Genomic DNA, 23378 nt, shown 5'->3' with positions numbered 1-23378 from the left:
CTCTCACTCTCATTGTATCATCATTCTTATTCACACATTTAATATAGAATATTTGTATCCTTGTGGATATCTTTATATTCCAAGTCTTCTGGAGTAATTAATCTAAAGAAGGAACTTTGTTCGCTTCACATTCCTCCTTCACGGGTTAATGTAGAAGACATGGTACTGGTATTTTCTCCTTAAAGGAATTAGTCATTCTTGAAGCCTATGTTAGGTACTATATAAGCTCCCAGTTAACCCTAAAAAATATTATTAAGTCTTAGATATTGAATTACATTTGTGTTGTTATATCATTATGTTGCTAGAATATTTCATTGTACCATTTCATTATAAGTGTACCCCTTATCTCCTATATATACACCAACAAGACATATTCTTAGGATAATAAAATATTGTGTTATACATTGTAATTATTGTAAAATGAGGTCTCCCCCTCGAAGTGGACTACAATTATTTGATTCTTGTCACTTTTAATGTGCATAGTTCATAACATTTGGTATCGAAGCTATGATGGTTTTGCTTTTTTAAACAAATCATCTTTCCATTTTCATTATAACTCCTTTTTTTCAGACATTTCAAATGGTAAAAGTTTTAGAACATTGTAAAGAATATCTCAAGGAACATTTGATTAAAACATATTTTGGTTGGATATAATATCAAAGATACATGCTATGGAAGTTAGGGTTTTGTTATGGATCCTTAAATCTGTTTCAAATGAGTAATCTTAGAATTTTCGCTATAACATTTTTCTGGAGCATTTTAGACTGTGAAATTTGGAGCATGACAAGAATACATCTCAAGGTATGTATGGAAAAAAAACTTAGATTTAGGTTCACTATAATTTTGGAGATATGCCTTGTGAATTTTTAAATTAATTTCAAACAAGTGATCACGGAATTTTCACTATAACCTTTTTCTTGGACACTTGACACTGTGAAATTTTTAGAGGTTATAGGAGACACAACGCAATATCTCAAGTAAAAGTTTCATAATAATATTTGAGGAATTGGACATGTGGCATGTTGTACAAGTTTTTTCTTATGTAGAGGCTAAAAGTCAACAAGTTTTTGCAAAATTACAATATATTTTACTTGGCACATCAAATTTTGGTTAGGCCTATGTAATTATAGAAAAGAAATATTATAGTATTATTTGTCAAAATTTTAGATTAAGAAGGGCTCAAATATCATAGATATATCAATCATATGGCCAACCATTCAAATTATTATCCAAATGAAGGTTTTAAAGATACATATCTTACAAGTTACATAACATTTAATTAGAAGATCCATATTTTTGGGTGACTAGAAATTGTGATAAAGAGGATTACTATTATTAATTTCTCACATAACTCCAAAGAAATATGTAAAAGATACGGATGGTTTTTTCCAATTACCTCTTGATTTCTTAGTAGATAAATGATGAAATGTGCATTTAATTATCAACTGATGTTTGTATGGAACTTGTGAATTGTCATGCATTATATATGCCTATAAAATATGTTATGTGATAATAAGGTTTTACTATTCTAAAAGAGTGTTATAGAACAATATATGGTTGTTATTTTTACAAGACACAGAGGAAACCAAACCACACTTGAAAGAATTTAAAGGCCAAACTTGTAAACATTTAAAGACCAGACTTGTAAAATTTATATAACACATTTTTTCCTAGTGAGCTTATGAAATTTAATGTTGTACGTAATCCCTAGCACATGTACAATAACTAATCTAATTTTGTAGGAAATAAAATGACACACTTCTACCAAGTAGGCTTAGGAAGCTTAACATTATAATCCCCAACATAGGTATAATAACTAATCTACTTCTTCAAGAAAGAAAATGGCACACTTATACCAAGTGGGCTTTAGGAAGCTTGATGTTGTAACCCCAAACATATTTAGAATAAACCACACAGGAAAAAAGTAAATCACATAGGTAAAAACCAATCACACAAGTAGTAAAGAGGTGACTTGCTCAAGGTTTCCACTAATCTTGATCTCTATAATAAATATGCATGTGTGATGGTTGAATGTTATCAAACTGTAATGTATAGAATCCAATCCAACAAGATTTATTAACTATTGTACCACGATTATGGGAAAACATAGTAACTAAAACATAGTATTAAAAATAAAAATAAATTACTTATCAAATAATGAGTTGCGACAACATTAAGAAGCCGAGTAACTACTAAATCAATATAAATATAAGTAATTGAAAACTAATCTATATAATTATAGGAAATACATAACTAAGGATGGGGCCCTACCTCCTTAGACAAGGAATTGGTTATGAAAGTAGTAAAGTGAATAAATTATCAGCACACCATACACATAGAGAATAATGGAAAGGGAATAGAATCAAACGTTTTGTATTAGTAGATATACTAAATGAAAATTATAACCAATCATCCTCCCCCAACATGAGTCAAGAAGGATGTCTTTATACAATATTTTAGCCTTAATTTAATAAAGGAATTGAGGGATAGCCATGAGAATCTTCAAATTCTTAGGATGTTCCTTCTTGTTTACAACAGTTTTACCAAAAAGAGAAAAAATCAAGCAAATGTTGACTCATTTAGAATTATTGATAGGTGCTATTTGGGTCAATTTTTTTATGTGTTCAAACTTTCCTGATTGAGTAGGAAACCGCCTATTTTTTCTTCCTACATTGAGTGATCCAATGGCTATTATGTTGCTGAGAAATTTATTGATGACAATTGTATAACTAGATGTTAACTAGTTTTGCAATGTACCAACTATCCTAGAGTTGTAGCAATTATTGTCAACGATCAGTTGGGGTGTTGCAACATTGGACTCTAGACGTGTTCTAGCATAAGTGTTGCATCACTAAACTCTATCGTGTTGCAGTAGCGGAGTTGCAACATTTTTTTTTTCATGTTGTAACAACTGAGTTTCAAGAATCACACTTTGTCGTGTACTCAAACTCTATCGTGCTGCATCAATGTGTTTCAACTTCAAACTCCATCATGTTGTAACAATTGGAGTTGCAACACATGAACTCTAGTTGTGTTGCAACAACATAGTTGTGGAACTTGCACTTTGTTGTGTTGCAACAACAAGGTACAAAAGGTGTTTCAGTGATATAGGGGTATTTTTGCAACCTGAAGATGTTGCAAAAACACAAAGGGTACTGCAACGATTGTCCTTTAATGCTAGTTCAAAGGTATATGTATGAATCTTCTTGAAGTGATTCTCATTAATTTCCACGGGTTCACATGAAAAGGAAAATTCCTTCCTAAATACATAAGAATGAACATCAAAATGACATAATTGGAAGATAACTATATCTTGATAAAAAATGTGTATTTATAGGAAAATTAGTCGATAGGGTTGTATGATAATGGAAAAACAGTTGTTCGAAAAATACTAAAATGATGCCAATTTTGGTGCTTGTCATCTCCCCCCAATTGAAACTATTGCATTTCCACATTGTGACTCCCATATATATTGCTAACATGTGGTAAAATTTCCTACTTCATGGGTGTGAAAATATCATTTTCTATTTTCAATATCCCTCTAACAAGAAACCTCCTTCTTAGTCATGCAATACTCTTTTTGATATATTGGGATGGAAGACAGATCATGGGATAGTGGAAATTGAGGCATATCGATTTATTTCCGTAGATCTAAATGATCTTTATGCATCAATGCACTCTCTTTAGTGCCATTGAAATATCATTGAGTTTAATGGGTCCTTTCAACATTATGGTCTACTTCCACCACTGAGTGCAACCTTCTACAAATATCTTTGTCAATACCTCTATTTATGTTCTATAGTGATCAATCTCTTTTTTATAATGTGAGAAATGAAATATGCATGTTTTCGAAAGTTTACCCAACTGCAATGTGTGATGATGGTGCAGGGATACCCTCGCACATACCCACAATATGCAAGAGTCTACATAAATGCATCTGTCCCAGGTGTTTGACTCTTCAAAGGAGTCAAAACTTCAAACCATGACTGGTTAAGGCCCTCTATAACAGTTCCTTTGTATTGGGACACAATCACCCTGCCAAAACCTCTCTATCAGGAATTTTAAATAGGCCTCAAGCCTTTTCTTATGACTTTATTAAAGTATTCCTTCTAAATCCTTCTATTGGGAATTAAAAACCCTTCAGCACCTCTACATATCCCCTTAATCGCATAGATATCAACCTTTCCCTCTTAAAACATTGATTAATATATATATTTACACGTAGACCCTTTCATCGGCGCTTTTCCTTATAAAATCCATTAACAAAGGAATTACCTACAAAACATGCCTTTTCCGCTTTCCGTACGACTTTTGCACAGATTTTGAGGATGTTCCTCTATCACAATTGCTATCGGCTATCGGGACTTTCGCAAGCCACGTTACACATGTGCCTCATCACCCCTTCCCCTCCGATATGCAACTATCGGAAGTGTTTCAACACTTTAACATAATACGAATGGAATACATGGAATTTCCGCTCCGAACACATATAGCGGACTTCAAATTCATTAGACTTGTGACTATAAATATTGTCAGGTCTAACTCCCTTCCAAACTTTAACACTTCTCTACTCCGATGTGACCTCTGCCTTCACCAACTTCCGATCTCCGATCGGTTGATCTTCACCATTCATTTCAATCGCTGATCCAACGGCCATCAGTGCATCACTGATTGACCTATTGGCATTCCATTGCACTGTTCTTTCGCATTTGAACTGTGTCTAATGCAATTAGTGACTAATCCTAGACCGTTGATCCTAGCTCCGATCCAAGGTCCACACTTAATCAGATGATCGCTATCACTACAATTCAATAGCACATTCCGATGACTTTAATAATAGGATCTGCCGATGCAACTTAATCCCAGTCGTTGATTTTTGAGATCCAATGGCTGTTGAGCGCCGAAACTTCTCCTCTCTGTTCTTCCCTTTTACTTGATTTTTCTGCTATTTCTTCAATTTTACTTCTATGGTTTGGTTCTTCTGAAGGTTCCCATCCTCTGCTATTTCTATTTTCTCTCTCCCTCCTGGCTTAACTTCGCATGTCCTTTGATCACTGTCCTCTTGATCATCCAAATGGATTCAATGATACATTGCCAATCTCTGTATCATTTTCTCCCTCTGTGTGCTCTGCAGAACTCTACCTGCAACCCCTGTTACAGAACCTATGAGTTCAAATACAATTCAACACTCTAAACACGCACTCCCACTTGAAATTGGTTTGATTGTATTAATAAACATCAACAATGATTACAGAATGAGATGTCTGTCTCACACAGGCCTATTCTTCACTATTGTGGTCTCTCTTTTTGACTCTGCCCATAGGCTTACATATATGCCAGGAGTTCTGTTGAACTATCTTGGTTCGACTCCTATATTAACTGAACCGACTCCCAAATCCTCTGTCCATTATGTACACTTCTAATTAGTTAATTCCTAAAGTCTCTCCTTAGTTCCTCAAATCATGAATTGTTCTAAGAGTCCTAATTTATTTTAGGCTCTTTTGTCATTATTGCCACTCATGTTCTCATTTATTCAAGATCACTTACAATTTCCTCCCATTATCTAATTAATTCACTTAAAGGCCTAAACATTGCATTAACTTGAGACTTAGGAAACAACTTCTCTAAAGCCACATGACCCCCTATGTCTACTTAATTACAATGATTTTCTCTTGGGTGAATGTTCCTGCATCAGACTCCCAAAGTAGAAAATATTCATGATCTCTTGATCATGTGTCTTCTGATCTTGGTCTTCCTAGATCCCACACTATGTTTTGTAATTGCCCACATGCTTTGTTTCCTTGTTGATGATGTACTTTTGCTGTCTTTTGCTCCATCTTCTCCTTCTTGTCAATCAGGTTCAAACTCTGATTGATCATGTTTCCTACTGCTACCATTTTCCTCCATTTGAATTGCTTCATCATCAATTGCCACATTTCTTCAATCTCTGTCTCTAGTATATCTTTGGACTGGTTCATATTTTGCTTCATATTTTTGCCTCCTTCTCTTTGCTTCAGGTTGTCGCTACTATCCACTAGTTCTTTAATATCTTGTTGGTTACTTTCTCTTTGTAGCTGTTGGTTTACTTTTTCTTCTTCTTTTGCTCTTGTTCCAACTTTTTATTTGTTTACTCCAACTTTTTCTTTGTTTGCTATGCTGACTTCTATGTTGACTCTTGTTGTGTACCCTATGATGACTACCTCCCTATCATCCTTACCCTCTTTCATGACTAAATCATGACTGTTCAGCACTCTCTCCAGCAATTTAACTTCTCTATTCCATGGACTGAATTCTTCCACAGAATCTCCTTCTTTCATCTTTAAGTGGCTTAGCTGTGCCAAATCTCCTCCAACATTTGCAACAAAACCTGCACTCACAAAACACTTGTTAAAATTAAAAACACAAGGCTGATGTGCCTTGTTTTCCTTTGGAAACAATTCAATTTGTTGCATTGTTTCTTTCTCCTCTGTCAGCACATCAGTATGCTGATTTGAACTCTCAAAAGAATTCATGAGACTATCAACTAGTCTCTCCTCCACACCATCTGTCCCAATGATGTCTTCCTTCTCTTGTTCACTCTAGTGAACTCCTCCTTTTGAAATGTCAATCTGCTGAACTCTCATTATCACTTCCTTTTTCTGATCACTGTCCTTCATGACAATTCTTTTGTCTTCCTTTTCAGCAATCTATCTGGAACATCTATCCTCTGCCTTTCCAACTCCCTTCTTTGAAAATCTAATTTCCTATATAACTCAATAATTTCAATTGGAGTAGATTTTGAAAATTTCACACAATTCTCCATACCTTCCTTTGTTATGGATAGATCATTAGACGTCCTTTCTCCCTTTGCTAAGTCGTTTCCATAGACTTCTTCCTTCTTAACATCCTTCAGTAGATGTCCTTCTTCTTCAGTACATTTTGCCTTGATGTCCCTCTATAACTCTTCTCCCAAAGTTATTCTTGTCTCATCATCTTCATTAATATTCTCTTGCATTTGTTTTTCATCAATAACATTAATCAAACTTATTTGATTACCTTTCTAAGACAATATTTCTTCATTCTTCATCAGAATGAGATCCTGATTCCTCATCTCCATAATAGCTTCATCTCCTCTAAAGATATCATCAAAAGGCTGCTTTTCTTCTGCAATACCTGCCATTATACACAAACTATTAGTTTTAAAAACATAAGACCCTGTGGTCTCACTATATGCTTTAGCCATCATATCTCCTTGCTGTTCCAAGTTCTCCCTTTGACTCATAAATTATTTGATGGTCTACTCTTCGCTTTCCTCAGTCCCTTCATTTGGTTGCTTGATATCTTCCTCCAACTGCATATGAGACCTATCTATCTCATCTTCTTCTAGAACAGAATTTAGATTTTGCTGGTCTTCCTTCTCCTTTATGACAACATCAACAAATTTTCCTTCTTTACATGTTTCACCTGCAAACATACATAAATTTTCAGATTTAAACCCATGTGACCCTTTGGTCTCACTTGAAGTTTCAGTCTTCAAGTCTTCATTTTCACTTTCTCCCAGAATTTCTCCTTGTTCTAGTTCACAAATGGAATCTTCCATTCCCAACTCAACTTTCTTGAGTTTTTCCATTAGCCACTTCACTTGCTTTTGTTGTAGCCTTCTCTGCATCTCATGCCACTCCACTAGATTCTTCCTTAATACCCAACCTAGTCTCTAGCTTTCCTCTAATATCCTTCTTAATGCAGCAAGTTGTTCTTTTAACTCTGCAATCTCCTGGTCAATTTCCTCTTGACTCATCCTCTTGCAATTTTCCTTGGCATCCTTCTTCTCATATCCTCTGTTGTGGTTTCTCTCTGAACCTCTGCTATGACTATCAGTAGTCACCTTCTTCTCTTCTTTCTTCATGAGCTCCTTTACAACAAGCCTCTGTAATAGCTAGTCCTCCTGGCTGCAATCTTACCTCACCAAAATCTCCTCACTAAGTCTTTTGGTAAGCACAGGTCCTCTGTTTGGAACCTCCTCTTGAGAAACACCTTTTCTCCTTCTAGGCTTCTGCAATTTCTCACTTCCTCTTAAGAACACTTCAACTGTCCACTCTGTCCAATCTCCTGTTGGATTCTTCAGGTTCACTGCCACTTCTCCTTCAGAGTGTTTTCCTTACTTTGCCTTCAAGAACACATTTGGTTCCCCTCTCACGGCTTCTCTTGCTGCTGTTAACACTCAAAATGTCCTTTTGATCAGTGCAAAAGGATACAGCCGAGGTAACCACAGACCAATCTTTGGACTGTAGGTTCTAGCCCACCTGCAATCAGAGAGGGCTCTCTCTTTCTGATTTAGCTTTGTTGGAGATGATTTTAGGCTAGTTATTGAGTTCAAGGGGGTTTTTTTTAAGTTTTTGTGGGAAGGATGATATTTTCAGGTAAAGAGGTAGGGATAGCACGAAATTTTTAGAACCATTGGGTGTGGAGTCAAGGAGTAAGACTGCTAGTGTGTTTTCTTGGTCACAAGAAAGAATATGGAGCAAGATAGCTACATATGAAACAATCATTCAAGGTAAAAGATGGATTAAAGGTTAAGGAATGAGAGGCAATTAAGAATCTCTCAGTCAGTTTAGCAGAAAGGAGATAAATGAGCCCTATCTAGGAGCAGTTAAGAATTCCTAGATAACAGTCATTCATATGTGAAATAGATCAAACATGAGCCATAAAGGAATTCATATTTATGCCTAAATCAAGAGGAAAACATTAATAAGCCACATAAACTGAGCATAGAGTGCGTCTAAGCAAATTCTAAACCAATCCTTTGTCCTGTAACTTAAGCATATGTGAAATTGGAATAACAAAGGTAAGAAACACTTATTGATTCATACTGCAGCACAAGAATTCCACATTCATTTCTTTAGACCATTAGACACAGAGCAGATAGGCATTCCTCCAAGCTTTTCAGCAATCTTTGATTAAGTAAAACATTTCAGATATCCAGTGCGAGTCTCTAATGAAAACTATCAACCAACCAACCCTTAAAACAATACAGAGGGTGGTATATATAGGGAAAAATATCGAAACCTGTCTATTACAGCTTGACCTAAACAGGTCCTAAATAAAAATGATCACTTTAACCTAATCCTATCCAGCAATAAATGCAAGAAAATATCTTTGAGCTGCGCTGAGGGCAGCCGTATCAAAACTGAGTTAATGTGTTGTCCTTGGTGGCTTGGTGTAGTGTTTCTGCAATAACTGTGCATGGGTCTCTGCTCCATTTCCGTTCGGCGGCTTTAAATGCTTTAACTGTGATTTGAGAGCTTTAATGGGCTTACACCGCTTTATTTGACTTTGTTGGAGGCCATTCAATGCTAAGCTGCCTTGGGAAATGAAGATTTTGATTAAAACCTCCAAATGATACTCTTTGCCGCTCCATCTTTCCTCTGATACTCTTTCGCAGTTGAATCGGGCCGTTTCTCTCTTTTACTGTGTATGAAATTGTCAAATCAATAGTTAATGGTCGTTGTTCGGCCTTCTGTTGCTTTAAAACCTTCGTTTGCCCCTTTCTAAATGCTTCGCGAAGAAAAACGGGTCATTCTGCGCCTTTCAGGCTTGCTGGAGGCCGCGCGATGAGGGTCTTTCCACTTTGGCCCATTTCCCGTAGCCATGCGCGATTAGCGCTAGGCGCTAATCGCGCATGAAAAACTGCCTTAGAATTTGAATCCGGGCTTCCCAAGCACGATTTTCGCCTTCGCGCCTTTTTTGCTGATGACGTTAGCATGACGTCATCGGGTGGGACCCAGTACGGCGGCGACGTGGCAGGGTGACATCAGCATGTACGACGGGTGACGTGGCATTTACATGGTGGCAGTGATGCAGCAGGGTGACTAGGCAGTGCGGTGGTAGGTGGCCGACGCAGGTAGATGACGTCAGCGGGTGACGTGGCGCTGACGTAGGAGGGTGGAAGCGGTTTTTCGTTTTGGGCGCACCGCCTTTGGGCAGATATCGGTATCGGAGGAGGGGCTCCGCCACAACCGAGAGGGCGACACGTGGCGGGAGTATGGCGGGAAAGCCGCCCATCTCCTGGACGCTAACCGTCGGGCTGTTTGGGATAGGAGGAGGCCCGTCCAACGTAGATTTGGGGCGCGGGCGATCGGACGGCCGACGGCATGGACGAGGCTGTTGAGGGTTAAGGGACAGGTGCGCGAATATTCAAATTTTAATACAATGTCGCAGGGGGGGGTTTAAAACTTAGAAAATGTGGGTTTTTGGGGATTTTAAAAGTGAGCAGGTCGAATATTTGGTGGGTAAGACCTTAGGATGGGGCGGAAAATGGGTTTTTTCAGGGTTAGGGCTTAGGATAAATGGTTATTAGTTTGACCAGAGGTCAAACTAACCTCTGTAAGGGCACGGATGGGCTAAAAACAGCCTCAGCTGGACTGTTTTTTCCCGGACTTAGATGAATAGGCCTATAGTGCCAAGGAGGGGGTATTATTATATTTTTGGTATTTTTTATACATAGTTTTAGTAGGGGAAAGGAAAATAGATAGGGGGCTATATAGTACAGTCAGTAGTTAATATGACAAGTGATAAGAAAGCGCTAAGTATGTGAATCTTAGGATGCAAAGGGAAAATAGAATTTGTAGAAAAGGTATGAGTGCCTCTAAGTAAAACAGATCTGTACTTAGGCAAATGATATGAAAATGATGAAACTAAGAGGAATCAAGTAGATCTAGACCTCTTCGGGGAAGTTAGTAAGTGATTTAGGGAATAAGAAGAAAGGGGAGTTAGTGATGTCCAGCTTGAGCTCCTCCAAATGGAAAACTGCCTCCAACCTGTGATCTGAAAAGATATAACACTTTAAAACACAAAATTGATCATGAATCATCATTTTGCAACCTCAAAACTACCTACCCAGCCTACTGGCCTAACATTTTTTCTTCTTTTTTGTTTGGGTGCACTTAGACTTGCAGACTCAGCTTTACAATTTTTCTTTTGACTATCCTCCTATCTAAATCTACACTTATTTCTGCCAAGGACCCAGATTAAGCAGTTGGGCTCCTTTGATTCTCTACCTATCTACAAATCTGCCAAGATTAAGCTGTTTGGACAGATATCATTCTCTATATTCTAAAACAAGAAATTGAAACCTACGAAGGCCAAGATTAAACTGTTTGGCCTTCCCTTAACTGAAAACTCATCAAAATTGGAATACAGCAGTGGCATTTGGACTAGCACACTTTCATGGCCTTTTCTTTGACCTCTTTTGGAAATATGGAACCTTGCAGCATGAAAGATGACATATTTGGCATGTAAAAATGTCAATCATGAAATATGAACACCTGTTGCAATAGGAGGCTAACAGTGGCTCCACTTGGGGATGGCTTTTCCTTGTGAAAAGCCAAGAACAGCAGGTCAGACTGCCTTGATCTTCTATGGTTGCTGTGGATTGAAAGAATTTCTTTGTACTGGCTGCTGCTAAAAGTGTAAAAACTTTGAAATATGAACAACTCTCTTCAACAACTTGGCTACTGTGAACTGTATAGCATCGCCTGCTTTCTTCTGCGTGCTTGCTATTATGTAGCATGTTGCTTGAGCATTGTGCCTTTGAAACAGTCTCAGAACATGGATCAAAACTGATGTGTTTGCCTTAGCCATTGGTCTAGAGACAGCTGTTGATATGAAACTTAAGACTGCAAGAATACAAACAACTTCTTTTTGCCATGAATTGTCGTGATATGACAGTGTTACTCTTGCTGTTTTGTTGAGATTAGTGCAGAGACAAAGCTTTTTAAAACTGGAATACTTGCATTGGCTGTGTCTTCACAAAATTTACTGCTGCTCCTCCAACATTTGGAAAAATAAAACAAAGTGTTGATATATATAAACATTACTGTACAAGAAATATATACATAGCTGCATCATATCCCTTAGAAGGGATCATGTTAATGTTTCAGCATACGACCATTAACAGGGCCTTCTTCAGCAGAGTTGCCCTCTGCAGATTTGAGAAAATATGTGTTATTTCCCTGAACAACAGAAATAATGAATGGCCCTTTCCATAAAAAATCAAACTTGGCATGTTTGCCCTTGTCTTCTCTTCATGAGTCCCACCTTAGAACTTTGTCACCAATGTAGAAATCCTCAGCCTTAACTCTCTTATCAAACATCCTTTTGAGCTTTTCTTGCAAAATTTGAGCTCTGTCATAAACTTGTTCTCTGGTTTGCTAAAGATGAATGGTCTGATTAATCCTTCTTTGAATGTCATTTGGTTCAGCCTGAATTTCCTGTAACAGTCTGATAGTAGGGATGCCCAAGGATGAAGGAAATCTGGCCTCCATGCCATATACTAGCTCATAAGGGCTCATCCCAATAGATCTCTTTGTTGAAATTTTGTCTGCCCATAGGGCATCTACCAGCTTCTTGTGCCAGTTCTTCTTGTTTTCTTCTAGCAATTTCGTTATGATATTGATGAGAATCTTGTTGGATGATTCGGCCAAGCCATTACCTTGAGGGTAATATGCTGTAGAGTGGCCCAAGGTAATATGGAATTGGTGGCAAAAATTGATCATCTTTTTGGATTTGAAGGCAGTGGCATTGTCAGTGATGATCTTCTCAGGGCAGCCAAATCTAGAAAGGATATTTCACTCAAGGAATTGGATAATGATGGTATCATTGGCTTGCCTACATGGGATGGCTTCAACCCACTTGGTGAAATAGTCGGTAGCTGTTAAAATCCATTTGTGCTGGCCTGAGGAAGAGGGATGGATTTCTCCAATGAAGTCAAGACCCCATTGTTGAAAAGGTTTTTCGGTTGAGATGGGTTTCAGGGGCAGGGGCAATAACTTTCTTTTGCCCTCAAAGATTTTGCATTTGTGACATGACATGGCAAATTTCTTTACATCTGCAAAAAGAGAGGGCCAGTAGAAACCAACCCTTAAAATTTTATCAGCATGGACTTCCAATATAGATGTCCTCCACAGTCACATGCATGGAATTATTTCATGATATTGTTAGTTTCACTCATGGTTAAACAATTAAGCAATATACCTTCATGATTTCTCCAAAATAATGCACCATCTATGGCACAAAACTTTAAAGCCTTCATTTTCAAAAATCTTTTCTTGGTTCTGGACAATCCTAGGGGAGCAAATAGGTTTAACAGTACAAAACATATATCAGCATACCATGGGGATTGCAAAAAGGTTTCACTGATCTGTGGAGTCGCCAACTCCTGTTCATTGTCCAGTTGGTTAATGTCCAAGGCTTGAAATTTTGTTTCGGACATCAGTTTGGCTAGAACTTGTCCCTTTATCAGTTTGGTTGGTTTTATTTCTATGTCATACTCAAGGATGTTTGCAATCCACTTGCCTCTTTTACCTTCTAATCCCTCTTTGGTTAGTATGTCTTTTACAATAGCATTTGGGACATAGGCAATCACATGTGAATATAAAATGTACACTCTGAAATCCGTGATGGCCTTAACGAGTGCATAGGCCTACTTCTCCATGATTGGGTACTTCAAAGGGGCATCTCTTAAGGCTCGGCTGAAAAATGCAATCGGATTTTCAACTCCCTGTTCATCCTTTTGCAGAAGGACAACAACTATGGTGTGATCAGATGCAAAAGAAAAAATGATAAAATCTTTGTCAAATTGTGGGCTGTTGAGGACAGGGGTTTGGGTTAAGGCAGATTTTATACTCTCAAAGGCCTGCTTGGTTTCAAGAGACCATTTTACCTTGGCATGTTTTTTTAACATGTTGCTTAATAATCTTATCAGCTCGGCTAGATTTGGAATAAATCTCCTTAGGAAATTGATCTTTCCAAGGAACGCTTGCAGCTCTTTTATGTTTCTGGGATATGGGCTTTGGAGGATGGCTTGGATTCTTTCAGGATCAATTCTAATCCCATCTCTTGATATGATGTGGCCAAGTAATTTTCCTTCTTCAAGGCCAAAGAGAGACTTCTTGGGGTTCAGGGAAATGCCATATTTCTTGCATGTCATGAATATTTGCCTAGTGTTTGAGATGCTCTTGATCAGATTTGGAAAATGGGGTCAATTCATCAAGGTAAACAACTAGGAAATCATGTATTTCCTTGGCAAATGCAATATCCATTGCTCTTTGAAAGGTGGCACCAACGTTTTTTAGTCCGAATGGCATCTTTACATACTTAAATGTTCCCCACGGTGTGGTAAAGGCTGTCTTGTCTTGGTCATCTGGGTGAACAAGTATTTGATTGAAACCTGAAAAGCCATCTAGCAAAGAGATTCTAGATGACCCCACTACTCTTTGTAGGATGTGATCCATCTTGGGTAAAGGATAGTGGTATTTTAGGGAGACTTGGTTTAAATTTCTCAGATCTACACAAAGTCTAATCTCACCTGTTTTCTTTCTTGTGGGAACAAGATTGGATACCCATTCAGAAAATCTGATGGGTGCTATGATACCTGCTTCAAACATTCTTTTTACTTCCTTTTCAATCAAAGGGAGAAGCACAAGATTGATTCTCCTCAGTTTCTGTTTGAAGGGCTTTTGGTTTGGTTTTAAGGGAATGGTGTGTTGAATTACTAAGGTGTCATAGGACTTCAAGTCCTCATAACTCCAAGCAAATACATCTTGGAATTCTTTGAACAAATCAATATATTTGGGCTTTTGATCAGGTGGAAAATTTTTGGATAGTTTGATCATTTTTGGCTTCTCTGCTGTCCCAATGTTGTGTTCTTCTATATTAGAATTCAATGGTCGCATTTTTGGTTTTTTAGGAACATCATTTGCATCAAACATGTCTTCTAACGGAGTTAGGCCAGCAGGCAAAAAGTTATCCTTTAAGTCAATGATCTCTGCCTCTGTTTTGGCCATTTCCTCCAAATGCATTTGTTTCAGCTGTTCTATGTTTGTTTTGTCAAAAATAGTTGGATTTAGGATTTGTTTGGCTATTGCAGCTGTTAGAGCTTGCTGAATTTCATTTGTTTTCTGTTGTTCATCTGTCATAGCATCCATGTCAATGTTAATATTTGCAAATTCATGCTCAAGAGTGAGGAAATTATTAATCTGGGCATCATTTTCGAACACTTTCCAATCTTTAACGTTATTTGAGACAATAGGCCTATGTTTTATTTCAGCTGTAAAATGATGGTTTGGCTCAAAGGGAAGCTTGCATGTACTAGAAAAAGTGGCTAGGCTGTGTGCATGAATGTTATGCTCTCTTGAAATCTTGGCCAGCTTGAATTCATTGAATGCATTGAGTATATTAGTGGCAGCAGTCCTATAAGCCCTCATTCTATTGTCATTGGTAACAAAGTTACCTTTCATCTGTTGTATGATTAAATCAGAGTCACCTAAAATGGACACTTTTGCAGCTCCTAAAGCTTTGAGCAGTTTAAGGCCTAAAAGCAGAGCCTCATACTCTGCCATGTTGTTGGTGCATTTAAAGTTCAGTCTGTAGGCATGGCCTTCTGCATGATTGTTATGTGTATTGTGAATTCGTACACCTGCCCCTGCTCCTAACTTGTTGACAGAGCTATCAAACTCTAAATACCATGTGATTTCTTGCTTGTGGTTAGTACTAAGAGTTTCAGTGATTCTTGTAGCGGACAGATTTGAAATTTCTGTTTGGGGAGTTTCTTCTTATATGCTGGTTGCATTAACTGTTTTGACAATTTCATCAGTATGTGCAACCGATTCTTCATTGATGTGTGCTTGTTGTTCTAGAGCCAAAGGCTCATCACCAGCTGGAGAATTTGTATCATCATTAAACAAAATAAAAGAATACATATCAGAATGGATTGAGTAAATGGGAAAATTTTCAGGCTTGCTCTCACTACTTACCACATATTTCATGAGTGTTTCTCTGTACAGTCTCTTTGGCTGCCCAAAGACTGAAATAGTGGCATAGGAGAGGTCTAACTGAAGGGATCCTTGGAGCTTTGCTCCCCATGATCTTGATAGGAGCATAGCTTACTTTGGTGGGATGTCAGCCACCACCACATCCATGAGGATGGTCTTGTTGGGATATTGGACTAAGGAGACACACAAGTATTTGATGAGGCCTAAACACTTGACTTGACTTGAGTCAAAGGAAAATAGATCTTTGTAGGGTCTTGTGATATCAAGGTTCAGCTTTTCCATAACTGCTTTGGGCATAAGATTGTGCGATGCTCCTGAATCAAACATGGCATTGTGCAAGATTTTGTCATGTATATGTAAACTAACATAAAAGGGCAAGACAGATCCAAGTGTTGATTTTCCATTAACCTCTGGACCAAACAACAGTTCAGGGCTATCATCCAAAACATTTACATCGTCCTTAATCACTGGGATTTGAAGTGACCTTTGAATTTGTTGCCTATATACATCGTGTTTGGCAAGTTCTGAGAGGGGGATGGATATCTTAAGTTTTCCAATCTCTGCTTCTAAGTTAAATGACTTTTCCAATGGAGTCTTGGTGTTGATAATGGCAGTTTTTTCTTCTTCTTTTGAATTACCAGTGATTTTCCCTTGTTTATCAGCATTATGGGAATTGATCGCTTGCGGTTTTTCAGTTTTAGGAGAGCTTTTTGGAACACTGGTCGAATTTTGCTCAGAGGAAGAAGGTGGCATAGGCTGATCAATAGAAGGTTGTATTTTTGTTATGTCTTCTACAGTCACTTGATGCAGGTTTGGGACAGGCATATCAGCTGGTTCTATTATGACAGCCTTGCTTTTAGTCTTGTTGGGATGTTTGCCATCCTTTGGCTTGCTAGGTTCAGAAATATCAATGGTCCTAGTTCTCAGCTTATATTGTTTGTGTACTTCATACACAACAGTATCATAACCTTGTTTAAAATCAAAAGACTCACCAGACTTAGTCTGAAATTGACTAAAGTCATCCTCATCTTAGTCTTCTAGGCTTAGGAAAGTTTGATGCTCACCCTTTAGATCCATCAGATTCATGTGAGTGTCTTCTATGGGTTCACTAGAAGTGGATGCCTCAACATAGTTTTCTTGGAAAGGGGGTCTTATGTCATGGTCTCGGCTTGACCTACCAACATTTGTGTTCTGCGTTTTCCTAAAATTTGGGTTCCTTATGGTATTGGACTATTGTCCTTCCCATGATGACTTCCTCTCAACACTCTCTACTTTGTCTCCCAGCCTTTGCATGCCACTGATAATAGCATCAAGCTTTTGTTCTAAGGCTGAGGGTTCTTCCTTAAAGGTGGTTCTTCTTTCCATTCTAGCTCTGTTTCTTTTGGCAATTAGGTTTGCCTCTACGCTAACAACAACATTTTTCATGTCTGCAAGGGTCTGAGGGGCTCTTTCCTTTAACTGGTATGCCATATCCGGGTCGAACCCATCAGGGAACTTATACAAGGCAAGGTCAGGTGGTGGTCTTAGGTTCTGTGGTATTGCATTATAGACATTATTGAACCTTGCACAGTACTCCAAAACAGTCTCTTGAGGATCTCTTTTAATTGTATCATATTCAGCTAGTATGTGCAAGGCGTCTTTCTTTTTCTCCCATCTGTTGGTAAAGGATTGGTAAAGCTCATCCGGAGTGGTTATAGAATTTGCAGCAAGTGATCTGAACCAAGTTCTTACATCACCTGTTAGACTTTGAACAAAAATTTTCATTCTCACGCTATCATCATCTATTTCGTAGTTTTCAAAATAGTCCTGCATCTTCTTGGTATGCTAAAGTGTAGTGAAAGGACCAGTACTATCAAAATATGTAATTTTGGATTGGTAATCTTGGGGCAAGGCCCCAGGATTAGCAGGCAATTGCAGGGGTGCATATCTATTATCCATATTCACAGGGATAAGTGGAACAATAGGAACAACAGGAACAGTTGTGACGACAGTAGTGGTAAAAGGAGTATGTGCAGTGAATGAAGGTGTGGAAGGAGTGCTTTGAGATGTGGATGATGAACAAGGAGAAACAGGGGTTGAACGAAATAAAACCTTGATAGGAGTTGGAACACAGCTTGGGTGAGCTGCTTTAGGACTCAAATCAGCAAAATCTTCTTGTCTTTCTTGCTTCCTAAGGATCTTTGGGATTAAGTTCGGATTTTCAAAAACAGCTGGGGGGGTTTGGATCTGGATTTGACCTTGTGTATCGTGGATTCTTCTTGGGAGCCAACTTCTGAGTTTGTTTTAGGTATTTTTCTGGGAATTTCCTTTAGAATTAGCAAGGAACTGATCAAAATTTGGGAACAACTATTTGCAGCTTAAAAATATCATGAAGATTGACTGAAGCAGCTTTTATTTACTCCTGAAAATGCAAAGCAAGAATAGTTTCAAAGGCTCCCTGGCTGATATTCAGACTTCATCTGTAGTTTTAAGGAGCAGACAACACTTGAACAATTGATTTGTCCCCAGTGGAGTCGCCATTATGTTATCACTCAGGTTGTCCTTTTGATCAGCGCAAAAGGATACGGCCGAGGTAACCACAGACCAATCTTTGGACTGCAGGTTCTAGCCCACCTGCAATCAGAGAGGGCTCTCTCTTTCTGATTTAGCTTTGTTGGAGATGATTTTAGGCTAGTTATTGAGTTCAAGGGGGTTTTGTTTAAGTTTTGGTGGGAAGGATGATATTTTCAGGTAAAGAGGCAGGGATAGCACGAAAGTTTTAGAACCATTGGGCGTGGAGTCAAGGAGTAAGACTGCTGGTGCATTTTCTTGGTCACAAGAAAGAATATGGAGCAAGCTAGCTGCATATGAAACAATCATTCAAGGTAAAAGATGGATTAAAGGCTAAGGAATGAGAGGCAATTAAGAATCTCTCAGTCAGTTTAGCAGAAAGGAGATAAATGAGCCCTATCTAGGAGCAGTTAAGAATTCCTAGATAACAATCATTCATATGTGAAATAGATCAAACATGAGCCATAAAGGAATTCATATTTATGCCTAAATCAAGAGGAAAACATTAATAAGCCACAAAAACTGAGCATAGAGTGCATCTAAGCAAATTCTAAACCAATCCTTTGTCCTGTAACTTAATCATATGTGAAATTGGAATAACAGAGGTAAGAAACACTTATTGATTCATACTGCAGCACAAGAATTCCACATTCATTTCTTCAGACCATTAGACACAGAGCAGATAGGCATTCATCCAAGCTTTTCAGCAATCTTTGATTAAGTAAAACATTTCATATATCCAGTGCGAGTCTCTAATGAAAACTATCAACCAACCAACCCTTAAAACAATACAGAGGGTGGTATATATAGGGAAAAATATCGAAACCTGTCTATTACAGCTTGACCTAAACAGGTCCTAAAGAAAAATGATCACTTTAACCTAATCCTATCCAGCAATAAATGCAAGAAAATATCTTTGAGCTGCGCTGAGGGCAGCCGTATCAAAACTGAGTTAATGTGTTGTCCTTGGTGGCTTGGTGTAGTGTTTCTGCAATAACTGTGCATGGGTCTCTGCTCCATTTCTGTTTGGCGGCTTTAAATGCTTTAACTGTGATTTGAGAGCTTTAATGGGCTTACACCACTTTATTTTACTTTTTTGGAGTCCATTCAATGCTAAGCTGCCTTGGGAAATGAAGATTTTGATTAAAACCTCCAACTGATACTCTTTGCCGCTCCATCTTTCCTCTGATACTCTTTCGCAGTTGAATCGGGCCGTTTCTCTCTTTTGCTATGTATGAAATTGTCAAATCAATAGTTAATGGTTGCTGTTCGGCCTTCTGTTGCTTTAAAACCTTCGTTTGCCCCTTTCTAAATGCTTCGCGAAGAAAAACAGGTCATTTTGCACCTTTCGGGCTTGCTGGGGGCCGCGCAATGAGGGTCTTTCCACTTTGGCCCATTTCCTGTAGCCATGCGCGATTATCGCTAGCCTCAGAATTTGAATCCATGCTTCCCAAGCACGATTTTCGCCTTCGCGCGTTTTTTGCTGATGACGTCAGCATGACGTTAGTGGGTGGGACCTAGTACGGTGGCGATGTGGCAGGGTGACATCAGCATGTACGGCGGGTGATGTGGCATTTACACGGTGGCAGTGACGCGGCAGGGTGACTAGGCAGTGCGGTGGTAGGAGGCTGATGCAGGCAGATGACGTCAGTGGGTGATGTGGCACTGACGGAGGAGGGCGGAAGCGGTTTTCGGTTTTGGGCGCACCGCCTTTGGGTAGACGGCGGTATCGGAGGAGGGGCTCCGCCACAGCCGAGAGGGCGACGCGTGGTGGGAGTACGGCAGGAAAATCACACATCTCCCAAACGCTAACCCTCGGGCTGTTTGGGATAGGAGGAGGCCCGCCCACCATAGATCGGGGGCGCGGGCGATCGGACGACCGTTGGCATGGACGAGGCGGTTGAGGGTTAAGGGACGGGCGCGCGAATATTCAAATTTTAATACAATGCCGCGGGGGGGGGGGGGGGGGGGGGGGGGGGGGGGGAGAGGGGTTTAAAACTTAGAAAATGTGGGTTTTTGGGGATTTTAAAAGTGAGCGGGTCGAATATTTGGTGGGTAAGACCTTAGGATGAGGTGGAAAATGGGTTTTTTCAGGGTTAGGGCTTAGGAGAAATGGTTATTAGTTTGACCAGAGGTCAAACTAACCCCTGTAAGGACACGAATGGGCTAAAAACAGCTCCGGCTGGACTGTTTTTTCCCGGACTTAGATGAATAGGGCTATAGTGCCAGGGAGGGGGTATTATTATATTTTTGGGATCTTTTATACATAGTTTTAGTAGGGGAAAGGAAAATAGATAGGGGGCTATATAGTACAGTCAGTAGTTAATATGACAAGTGATAAGAAAGCGCTAAGTATGTGAATCTTAGGCTGCAAAGGGAAAATAGAATTTGTAGAAAAGGTATGAGTGCCTCTAAGTAAAGCAGATCTGTACTTAGGCAAATGATATGAAAATGATGAAACTAAGAGGAATCAAGTAGATCTAGACCTCTTTGGGGAAGTCAGTAAGTGATTTAGGGAATAAGAAGAAAGGGGAGTTAGTGATGTTCAGCTTGAGCTCCTCCAAATGGAAAACTGCCTCCAACCTATGATCTGAAAAGATATAACACTTTAAAACACAAAATTGATCATGAATCATCATTTTGCAACCTTAAAACTACCTACCCAACCTACTGGCCTAACATTTTTTCTTCTTTTTGGTTTGGGTGCACTTAGACTTGCAGACCCAGCTTTACAATTTTTCTTTTGACTTTCCTCCTATCTAAATCTACACTTATTTCTTCCAAGGACCCAGATTAAGCAGTTGGGCTCCTTTAATTCTCTACCTATCTACAAATCTGCCAATATTAAGCTGTTTGGATAAATATCATTCTCTATATTCTAAAACAAGAAATTGAAACCTAGGGAGGCCAAGATTAAACTGTTTGGCCTTCCCTTAACTGAAAACTCATCAAAAGTGGAATACAATAGTGGCATTTGGACTAGCACACTTTCATGGCCTTTCCTTTGACCTATTTTGGAAATATAGAACCTTGCAGCATGAAAGATGACATATTTGGCATGTAAAAATGTCAATCATGAAATATGAACACCTGTTGCAATAGGAGGCTAACAGCTGCCACCTGTGCATTAGTACAAAAACACACATTCTCAATTTAAAACAAAACATATTACCTCACATTCAGGATCTCAACATGATCTTGTTTCACCATTCCACCTGTGCTTCGAATGGATTTTCCTCTGTTTTTGTTTCCAAGTCCTCTTTCCTTCAGAACTTGCATTAAGTAATCTTTCTTTCTCTTTTCTCTGTTCTTGTCTACTCCAAGCCTCTGCTGGAACTGCTACAGTCTCCCATTGTAGTCTTTACCATTCATCCATTTTAACTTATGCACATTACCTTCTTCTATGTGCAACCTCCTTTTCATAGGAAATCTTCCTCACTCTGATTACAAACCTGCTATGATTACAAATATGCTTTGATACCACTAATGGTGCAAGGATACCCCCGCACATACCCATAGTATGAAATAATCTACATAAATGCATCTGTCCAAGGGGTTTGACTCTTCAAAGGAGTCAAAACTTCAAACCATGAATGATTAAGGTCCTCTATAACAGTTCCTTTGTATCGGGACACAATCACCCATCCAAAACCTCTCTATTAGGACTTTTAAATAGGCCTCAAGCCTTTGCTTATGACTTTATTAAAGTCTTCCTTCTAAATCCTTCTATTGGGAATTAAAAACCTTTCAACACCTCTACATATCCCCTTAACCCCATAGATATCAACCTTTCCCTCTTAAAACATTGGTTAATATATATGTTTACACATAAACCCTTTCATCGACGCTTTTCCTTATAAAATCCGTTAACAAAGGAATTAACTACAAAATATACCTTTTCCACCTTTTGTATGACTTTTGCACAGATTCTGAGGCTATTCCTCTATCACAATCGCTATCGTCTATCAGGACTTTCGCAGGCCACATTACACATGTGCCTCATCACCCCTTCCCCTTCGATATGCGACTATCAGAAGTGTTTCAACACTTTAACATAATACGAAGGGAATACATGGAATTTCCACTCTGAACACATATAGCAGACTTCAAATTCATTAGACCTGCGACTATAAATATTGTCGGGTCCGGCTCCCTTCCAAACTTTAACGCTCCTCTACTCCGATGCAACTTCTGCCTTCACTGACTTCTGATCTCTGATCGGTTGATCTTCACCGTTCATTTCAATCGCAAATCCAACGGCCATCAGCGCGTTGCTGATCGGCCTATCGGCATTCCTTTGCACTGTTCTTTCGCATTTGAACTGTGTCTAATGTGATTAGCGACTAATCCTGGACCGTTGATCCTAACTCCGATCCAATGGTCCACGCTTAATCGGATGATTGCTATCACTACAATTCAACGACCATTCCGATGACTTTAATAATAGGATCCGCCGATGTGACTTAATCCCAGCCGTTGATCTTTGAGATCCAATGGCTTCTGAGCGCCGAAACTTCTCTTCTCTGTTCTTCCCTTTTACTTGATTTTTCTGTGATTTCTTCAATTTTACTTCTGTGGTTTGGTTCTTCTGAAGGTTCTTGTCCTCTGCTATTTCGCTTTGCTCTCTCCCTCTTGGCTTAACTTCACATGTCCTTTGATCACTGTCCTCTTGATCCTTCGAATGGATTCAATGATCCATTGCCAATCTCTGTATCATTTTCTCCCTCTGTGTGCTCTGCAGAACTCTACCTGCAATTCCTGTTACAAAACCTATGAGTTCAAATACAATTCAGCACTCGAAACATGCATTCCCACTTAATTGGGTTGATTGTATTAATAAACATCAACAATGATTACAGAATGAGACCTCTGTCTCACACATGCATGTTCTTCACTATTGTGGCCTCTCTTTTTGACTCTGCCCGTAGGCTTACATATATTCTAGGAGTTCTGTTGAACTATCCTGGTTCGACTCCTATATCTACTAAACCAACTCCTAAATCCTTTGTCCATTATGCC

This window comes from Pinus tabuliformis, chromosome 7 (genome assembly GCF_031772625.1).
Source record: "Pinus tabuliformis cultivar Carrire ecotype Pingquan chromosome 7, CPIR1, whole genome shotgun sequence".
NCBI classification, from domain to species: Eukaryota; Viridiplantae; Streptophyta; class Pinopsida; order Pinales; family Pinaceae; genus Pinus; species Pinus tabuliformis.
This window is presented reverse-complemented; position numbering follows the sequence as displayed.